Source organism: Pinus tabuliformis, chromosome 4_1, assembly GCF_031772625.1.
Source record: "Pinus tabuliformis cultivar Carrire ecotype Pingquan chromosome 4_1, CPIR1, whole genome shotgun sequence".
Taxonomy (NCBI): Eukaryota; Viridiplantae; Streptophyta; class Pinopsida; order Pinales; family Pinaceae; genus Pinus; species Pinus tabuliformis.
The window spans coordinates 475,850,412-475,860,259 of NC_142303.1; positions in this window are offsets into that span (position 1 = coordinate 475,850,412).

The window sequence follows — 9,848 nt, forward strand, 5'->3', positions numbered from 1 at the left end:
TACACTACTTGGGACATGTTGTCTCAAAGGAGGGAAATGCAGTAGATTCAGAAAAGATAAGGGCCATCATGGAGTGGGTAGCTCCCAGGAATGTGGATGAGGTGAGATCTTTCATGGGGTTGGAAGTCTATTACAGGAGGTTCATCAAGAACTTCTCACAGATTGATTATCATATTACATCATTACAGAGGAAAGGTAAGAAGTTTGACTAAACAAAGGAGTGTGAGGCTAGTTTTGAGCAACTTAAGCAGTTGTTGACACATGCTCTAGTATTAAAGATTGCAGATCCAGACCAGGAGTTTGTAGTATGTACAAATGCTTGCAAGAGAGGACTTGGTGGAGTCCTTATGTAGGATTGACTGGTGGTATGCTATAAGTCATGAAAACTAAACTAGCACGAGCATAACTACCCGACACATGACCTTGAGTAAGCAACGATCATACATGCATTGAATATGTGGGGGTATTATCTTCTTAGAATGAGGTTTGTGTTGATGAGTGATCACATTTGGTTGAGGTATTTGTTTGACCAACTGATTCTGAACGCTAGGTAGGCTAGTTGGTTGGCCACAATCAGTGAATTTGACTTCGAGATTAGGTACATCAGAGGAAAAAAGTACAGGGTGGCAGATGCTCTTAGCAAGTGAGTACATGTAAATCACTTAAGAACTATGAGCTCCTATGGGACAAAATTACAAGATAGGATGTTATAGGCAGGACAGTAGGATGTCAGGTATATGGAGATTGTGCACAGGTTGTAGCAAAGTACAGGTACAAGTAGTAGTACAAGTACATGTAGTAGTTAGGGGTCTAGGTACAGGTAGTGGTACAGGTGCAGGTGCACAGGATGTGGACTATTATCTTATAGTAGATGGATTGGATATATTTAGGTAAAGGATGTATTTGTCGGATAATAGTGAGCTCAAGAAGGTGATCTTAAGGGAGTTTCACGTGAAACCATATTCAGGTCACCCAAGCTACCAGAAGACATTGACCATAATGAGGAAATTTAATTATTGGTCGAAGCTAAAGAAGGATGTAGCAGAGTTTGTGGCTAGGTGTTTCAACTATCAGCATGTGAAGGCAGAGTGTAAGCATCTAGGTGGACTGCTACAACCAATTGCGATTCCATAATGGAAATGGGAGGTCATTTCCATGGACTTTATCACAGGTTTATCGAGGACAGTGAGACAACATGATTCCATCATGGTTGTTGTGGACAAGTTGACAAAGGTTATGCACTTCATTCTAGTGAAGTCTACATTCTCAACTAGCAATGTAGCACAGATATTCATCAGAGATGTGGTGAGATTGAACGGTGTTCCAAAGAAGATTGTATCAGACAGAGATGCAAAGTTCACTTCCAAGTTTTGGAAGGACTTATTTGTAGGCTTGGGAACAGAGTTGGCCTTCAGTACAACTTATCATCTGCATACAGATGGACAAAATAAGAGGGTCAACAGGATATTGGAGGACATGTTGAGGATGTACATTATGCATCAACAACGAAAGTGGGAAGAGTATCTTCCATTGGTCGAGTTTGCTTACAACAATGGGTATGTGGAATCTTTGAAGATGAGTCTGTTCGAGGCATTGTATGGGTGGAGTTGCAATACTCCCATTAGTTGGATTGATCTAGTTAACAGGGTGTTGATTGGACCAGATATGTTGGCAGAAATGGAACAAGAAATGTAGGTTATAAAGAAGAATCTAAAGGAAACACATGATATGAAGAAGAGCTATGCAGGTTGGAACAGGTTGTTGAAGGAGCTCCAGGTTGGGGAACAGGTGGACTTGCGCATCAAACCAAAGAAGATCTCCTTACATATTGGATCAAGTACCAAGCTGGCACCATGGTTTTGTGGACCCTTCAGTACTTTGAAAGGATTGGGCTAGTAGCCTATTGACTTGCATTACCTCCGACAATGAAATTCCATGATGTTTTCCATGTTTCATTGCTTAAGAAGTATGTTAAAGACGTTGATCATGTGATTGACTGGTTTGTATTGCAAGTGGAATCAGAAGGAGAATTCCAGCCAAAGCCTTAATGTATATTACAAAAAAAGGTGCTCATGCTTTGGAACTGAGCAATCAAGCAGGTTAAAGTGTAGTGGAAGCACTTTGGGCCCGATGAAGCTACATGGGAGATGGCGGATTAGATGCCGGCAATGTATCCTTCATTGTTTACCGATTGAGGCAAAGCAGTTTTGGCATATGTCTTTGGTATATGTTGATTATGTTTTGGTATATATACATATGTATATGGTTGTAAATACCGCCATGAGCTTTGTTATAAAGCTCCAAGCTATGGGCGTCATATCATTATATTTGCTATGTTGTTATGTTGTCATGTTGGTTTGCTTTTCAATAGGGCGATCATTGTAAATACTGCATTGCGCTATGTGATAAAGCTTAATGGGCAATATGTTTTCTTTTCAGTGGTTTTATTGAGGTATAGGTGTAGTTGAACACCGAGGATGGTGTCCCTTAAGGGAGAGGGTTTTTTAACAGCCCTGGTGAAAATTCCATGTAATAAAAATTAATAAAGGTAAAATAATAACCACGGCTGATGGGACACTTATTCCAAGATGAGTGTTGGGAAAAACATCCTAATGGGTGTTCATTTGGTTTATTATGGCTAAGGAAATTGGCAAAGGCATGGTTAAGGATTTGGAAAGACAAAATGGTATTTTTGGCACATTTATTTATGAAAATAATGGAAATTAGGAGAAAAGGAAGGTGAAATGTCACAGGTTGCATGTGAGGAGGAAAATGAAGGAAAATAATGGAAAATGAAGAAAATAAGGCCGAATTGATAAAAAGTCTTCTAAGGATCAGTTTGTAACCCTTTTGTCATTTCAATTTTGGAGCTCTCTCATTATTCTCTCTCTCTCTCTCACTCTTGGACACTTTAGTTTTCTTGGAGCATTTTGGCATTGGATAGGGAAAAGCAAAGAAGGCAAGAGGAAGGAAGGAGCAAGCAAGAAGAGCAAGATCAAGCAACTACAACAATATTCTTTGCAGGTATTGATTTGAATGTGTATTTTCCTTGCTAGATATGAAATACATGGTATTTCATGTGGTTCTTTCGCTGTTATGGCTTGGGTTTTTCTAGGTGTGACAGTGTTTTCAGCCTAGCCTTGCCATTTCCGGATAGCCATGGTGTGATGGGGTTCTCATGTTTTGGTTGAGCTGGATTGCCGTATGGATTTGAAGCTAAGGGAGGTGGATCTCTAAATGATAGAGCACATGGCTGAATGGTCCTTGGACCTGACTATGGATCATGGTAAAGCCACTGGCCTAGTAACCCCTAAGCTAGATTATGGGTTGCGGTAAAGCTAAGATTGTGTTGCCTCGATGGGCCTAGGAATCCTTGCCGATTAATGGCAGGATATATGGTAAAGCAAATAGGTGGATTGCTCTCCGTTGGGCCTAGTAATCTCGAGTTGGGATATGCGTTAAATCCTGGAGAGTGGGTCTTGGTTTAGGGCCTAGTGATTTAGTGTGGATTGCGATAAAGCTTGAGAGACTAGGAGAAAGGAAAATTCCTCACAATATAGGTGGAGAAATATGGTGGCATCCAAGCTTGTTTGGCCTAGTGATTGTGTGGAGATCATGGTAAAGCCTATTATTACATGTTTATTGTGCTGGCCTAGTGATCTAGGATGGATTACATTAAAGGCTGGTTTCTATTGATGAGGGTGAGGTGGTTTATCCTCAGGATGCCCTGGTTGGTTCTTTTGGTTTCATTCCCACATTTATGCTTAGAATATGGCACAGGGGTGAATGGATGAAGAGAGATTTGGATCAACCATTCTATGGTCAGGTGGAACGTGGTAGTCCCATCTTGGGTTTGGATTTTGGATCATCAATATGAGATTATTTTTCCTTGTATTTCTATGAGTATTATACTGGTTTATATGTGGATCATATGGCTATGATTTCCTTGGTATTTCTCTTGCTATTATGTTGGTTATGTATATGTTTTATGACAATGGCTATGTGTGGCTCTCATCATGTTTTTACTTGTAAATGAATGAAAACTGCATCTCTGACCTATAGATGATAATGCAACAAATGAGATAAGGGAACCATGATTCATAACGATTCTCAGATAAGTATAAGACCCCTATGCTTAAATATGTTGTTTACACCTGTAGATTACATATTTGTGATATGTTTGATGAAATGCCTGTCATGGCTAGTAGGGTTCCAGTTAAGGGTTTGTACAAGTATTTACATTTGCATCATTGTTTCCCTGTTATCTTTTTGTTCTAAAGGTGTCATTCAATTTTGGGCAGTGACTTGGGCTTTGAGCATGGAAAAATGGCTCAAATTCTGGGGATGTTGGCACAACACTGGGAAAAATTATCCTTGGATGCTGGCATGCGTTGGCATGAGAGTGTCTAGAGCCTCCAGGACGTTGTCAGGTCCATATCATTGGAGCGCCTAGGGGTCAAGTGGTCTAAAACCTAAGTGGGACCGAGGGGATAGCTATCTAAGTAGTTGGGATGGTTCCTGGGAGTCCCGTAGCTGATGTGGAAGGTCTTTATGTTGTGTTTAGTCGATTCCACTTCCTTAAGGTCACATATGAGGTTGAATATAATCATAGTAGCCTCTCATCACATGTTTACCCCAGTTGGCTAGTTAATTGGGTATATGTGGAAGGAGGGTGTTACAATAATTCCACCTCTATGGTCAAACATCACAAACATCAACTAGATTGGTGTCTACCGAAGCTGTCCAGGGCTCCAAGAACTAATAACTCAACCCAAAACCTTTTAGGGCTCTAGATCATTTGTCCAACCTCGCTCTAGGGACTGATAACTCAACCCACCAAGGGCTCCAAAGCGTTTGTTCCAACCTAGGCTCCAGTACTAGTAACTCAACCCAAGTTATTCCAGGGATTCCAGAGCATTTGTTCAACCCACAGGCATAAGGAACATGAGCACCAATCAGAAAAATAATCAAGTGGAAACACCCACAACACCATGGTTATCTAGGAAATGGCAAGGCAAGGCTCAAACGATTGTCAATATGAGCAATCCTCCATGCTAATGACAACACATAACCAAATAATCACATGCATATACCATGCATCCAAAAATCAACAAGGAGATCATACATGCAACCTGTTACCTGCAAAGTAATCCAGCTGTAGTTGCCGATCCTGCTATCCCCTTGTGCTTCCTTTCTTTCCTTTGCCTTCTTTCTCCAATCTAAGTGAAACTACAATGCTCAAAGCATGTTCCAAGAAATCTCTAAGTGTGCAAGAGTACGAGTGAACTAGAGAATAGAAGAGAGCTCTAAATCTAGATTGACAAAAGCTGTGAACTGATCCTCATAAGCCTTTTTATCATTGAGGCCCCTATTTTCTTATTTTTCCTTCAATTTTCCTGTAGTTTCCCTTGCATGAAAATCTGTGACACTTCATCTTACTTTTCTTCCATTTTCCTTTATTTCATAAATAGAATGCCAATTATTGCCACTTTTCCTTTTCCAATGCCTTTTCAAATTTCCATAGCCATTAATTAATCACAAGTGATACACATCACTATGTTTTTCCCAACATTCAGCTTGGAATATGTGTCCCATGACCTTGGTCTTATTTTATTTATGTATAAAATCAACCAGGGGTTGTTACAAATTCCTCCTCCTTGGGGGAACACCGTCCTCAGTGTTATATGACACTTATGACCAACAAACCACTGAAAATAACACATAATGCTCATGGAGCTTTATAACATAGCTCGATGCAATATTTACAATGCACAACTATTGCAAACGATGACCAACATGACAAACACGATAATCATACTGCTTTTTGGAGCTTTATAACACAACTTGTTATGGTATCTACAACAACATCCATATATACATCTACATATACCAAAAAATCATTTGCTTAAATCAACAAATAATGAAGGATATAAAGCCCACATGTAATCAATCATCTCCCATGTAGCTTCATCAGGCCTAAAGTGCTTCTATTGCACTATAACCTGCTCGATTGCTCTATTCCAGAGCATGATTTGTTTCCACTGCAATATGCGTTGTGGTTCTAGCTGGAATTCTCCCTCTGGTTCCACTTGCAATACAAACTAGTCAATGAAATGATCAACATCTTGGACATACTTCTTAAGAAATGAAACATGGATAACATCATGGATTTTCATTATCAGAGGTAGTACAAGTCTGTAGGACACTAGTCTAAGCCTCTCAAGGATCTCAAAAGGCCCGCAATATCGAGGTGCCATCTTGGCACATGACCCAATCCTCAAGGAGTTCTTCGTGGGCTTGATGCACAAGTACACATGTTCCCCAACCTACAACTCCTTAAATTCCCTGTGTTGATTTGCATAAGTCTTCTCACTATCCTATGTTTCCTTTAAATTCCTTTTAATAACTTGCATTTCATGTTCCATCTTTGACAACATATCCAGTCCAATCATTACCTTGTTCACTGGATCACTCCAGTTGATAGGAGTATTACAACTCCGCCCATAAAGTGCCTCAAATGGACTCATCTTCAAGGACTCTTGATACCCATTATTATATGCAAACTCAACCAATGGAAGATACTCCTCCCACTTCCACTGCAAATGAATGGAATACATCCTCAACATGTCCTCAAGAATCCTATTGACCCTTTCTGTTTATCCATCTTTTTGTGGATGATAAGTTGTACTGAAGGCTAACTCTATCCCCAAGCCTACAAACAACATCCAAAACTTGGAAATGAACTTCTGTTTGATATGATCTTCTTGGGAACACCATGCAACCTTGTTATCTCCCTGATGAAAATTTGAGCTACCTTGCTAGTTGTATTCATAGACTTAACTACAATGAAGTGAGCTACATTACTTAACCTGTCAACCACAATCGTGATGGAATCATGTTGTCTCGAGGTCCTCGGAAAACCTGCAATGAAATCCATGGATATTACCTCCCATTTCCACTCTAGAATAGGAATCAACTGCAATAAACCACTTGGATGCTTACACTCTTCTTTTACCCACCGACAATCCAAACATTTCGCAATAAACTCAACCACCTTTTTCTTCAATTTCATCCAATGATAGAACTTCTTAACCGATGTTAATGTCTTGTTATATCCCAAGTGACAAGAATACAACTTGACATGAAACTTGATCAAGATAAGCTTCTTGAGCTCTGGTACATAATTCATGTTCCTGGATATGACAAATCCATCTGTCATGAGGTGATACTCCTCATCCCTATCACCTTCACCTTGTTGTTGTAACGTTTCAATCAATTGTTGGTACCTGTCTTCATGTTTTCCTGCTAGTAAGAACCGCTCCTGCAAGTCTGTCCCATAAGAACTGACTGTTGCAATGTGATTTACTTGCACTATCATATGAAGAGCATCTGCAACCCTATTCTCCTTTCCCTTGATGTACTTGATCTTGAAATCAAACTCACTAAGAGTAGCCAACCATCTAGCTTGATTGGCATTTAGATTAGGGTGGTCAAACAAGTACCTTATCCCACTATCATCACTCATCAAGATAAACCTCCTGCCAAGAAGACAATGTCTCCACATCTTCAATGCATGAATTATAGCTTTCAACTTAAGTTCGTGAGTCACCTAGTTCTGTACATGCTCATTCAACTTCCTTGAATCATAGCATACTACCTGTCCTTCCTACATCAAAATTCCACCAAGTCCTCTCTTGCAAGCATCTGTACATACCACAAATTCTTTTTTAGGATATGCAATCTTCAAAACTGGAGCATTCGTAAGCAATTGCTTCCAATGCTCAAAACTAGATGCACACTCCTCAGTCCATTCAAACTTCTTTCCTTTCCTCTTCAAATATGTAATAGGATAGGCAATTTGTGAGAAGTTCCTGATGAACCTCCTCTAATAACATTCTAGTCCCATGAATGATATCACCCCATCCACATTCCTAGGAGTTGCCCACTCCATGATAACTTTGATATTTTTCGGGTCCACTACTATACCTTCATTAGAAACAACATTCCCCAAGTAATGAAATTATGTCTGAAACAAACTGCACTTAATAAGCTTGACATACAACTGATGCTCTATCAACAATCTTAACATTGCTGCTAGGTGTTCTACATGCTCTTCCTCATTCTTAGAATATATCAATATCTCATCAATAAATATTATCACAAACTTTTCCATATAAGGACGCAACACACTATTCATCAAACACATGAAAATAGATGGAGCATTAGTAAGACCAAAAGGAATTACATCCAGTGCAATATTATATTGTCTATCATGCATTGCAAATTTGCAAGTGACCCTCCATGATCTTTAGATAGGGATCACACACCAATAAGCCTGAATAAAGTGATAAGACATGGATCAGTTTTTGTGAATACTAAGAATAGCAGCACCCTCACATCGCCTATTAACAAGATAGAATGCTGATCGACAGAGAACTAAGTATGAAATCACACTAAAAGCACACTTTGACTATAATACATTAGACCAAGTTGGTTTGAAGCAATCCCAGTTGTCTGATATTCAACTTGGGAAGGGAGAAGGATTTACAAAATGATTTGTAAGGAAGGAGGCATTATGCCCATACCTAGTATGGAAAACGGTTTTGTAGATGTCTCTTCTTTGATGCATACATGATGATATCATGATCTCAAGTCAATCTTCAAGAACATTGTTGCTCCGTTCAACTGATAAAACAAGTCATAAATCCACGATAAAGGATACCTGTTCTTGACAGTCACCTTATTCAATTGCCTATAATCAATGCCTAACTTGAGATTACTAACCTTCTTCTTCACAAACAACAATGGTGCACCCCAAGGCGATGCACTTGGCCTAATGTATCCCCATCGAGCATTTCCTTAAGATACAACTTCAATTCCACCAATTTCAGAAAGCTCATCCTGTAAGGTGCCTTTGATGTTGGTGTTGCTCTAACATCAACTCAATAGAAAAGTCCACTTCCCTATGAGGTGGTAACTCTAAAATCTCTGCTGGAAACACACCCTGAAACTACTGCAAATTCAGATTAACCTAGTTCAGTGTGTGTCATAGATTCTATCTTCAACTCGTAGAACTCCTTAGCCTTATTGTCATAGTATCTATCTAACAATTATTTCTTCTTGAAGAGTCTTTTGAGTTCAGGCCAACTTAACTCCTTTGTATTGATACCTTTGACACACTTCACATATTCCCACCAAATGTTTACTTTTCCCTTGAGACTGAAAATAGTTATCTTGGATTTCATATTCTCTGAATAATCATGCAACTCGAAGAACTACTTCATCCCAAGTAGCCATGTTTCTACATCTTCCAGTTTCTTCATCTCTCCATCAAAGTTAGGAGGCTTGGATTTGTTGAACTCATCTGACAAGTATTGCTTCTCACTCTTTGTGTAAGGATGATAATGATGATGACCATGTTGTCTCTCTGATCCAGAACTAGAATGGAACCCATAACCACTACCTCTCCTATCATGTGTATTCATCCATTTTCAACCTTTGATTGTGTCATCTATGTTCGACCTGTGTCCTCCATGATACCTGCTACCATATGCCTGATTTGTCCCTTCCTCCTACCCATAATTGATATGTCATTGTCCCTGTCTCTGCAAATGTAACCGACCCTGAAAGATCATTGCATGACCTCTTCTTGATTTTCCTGGGCTCTGGTAAGTCTTTCCTGTGACTGAATGATCTGTCATTATTCGCTTTGTAACTTCTGAACTGTGCCTTTAAACTTCTCAAGGTGTCTTCTATTTCAGGAGAGTACTCATCTCTATGCTACTCATTTGAATTTTAGTCCACAATTTTGCTATTCATCTCTGATCTTCTTCCTACAAACATACCAT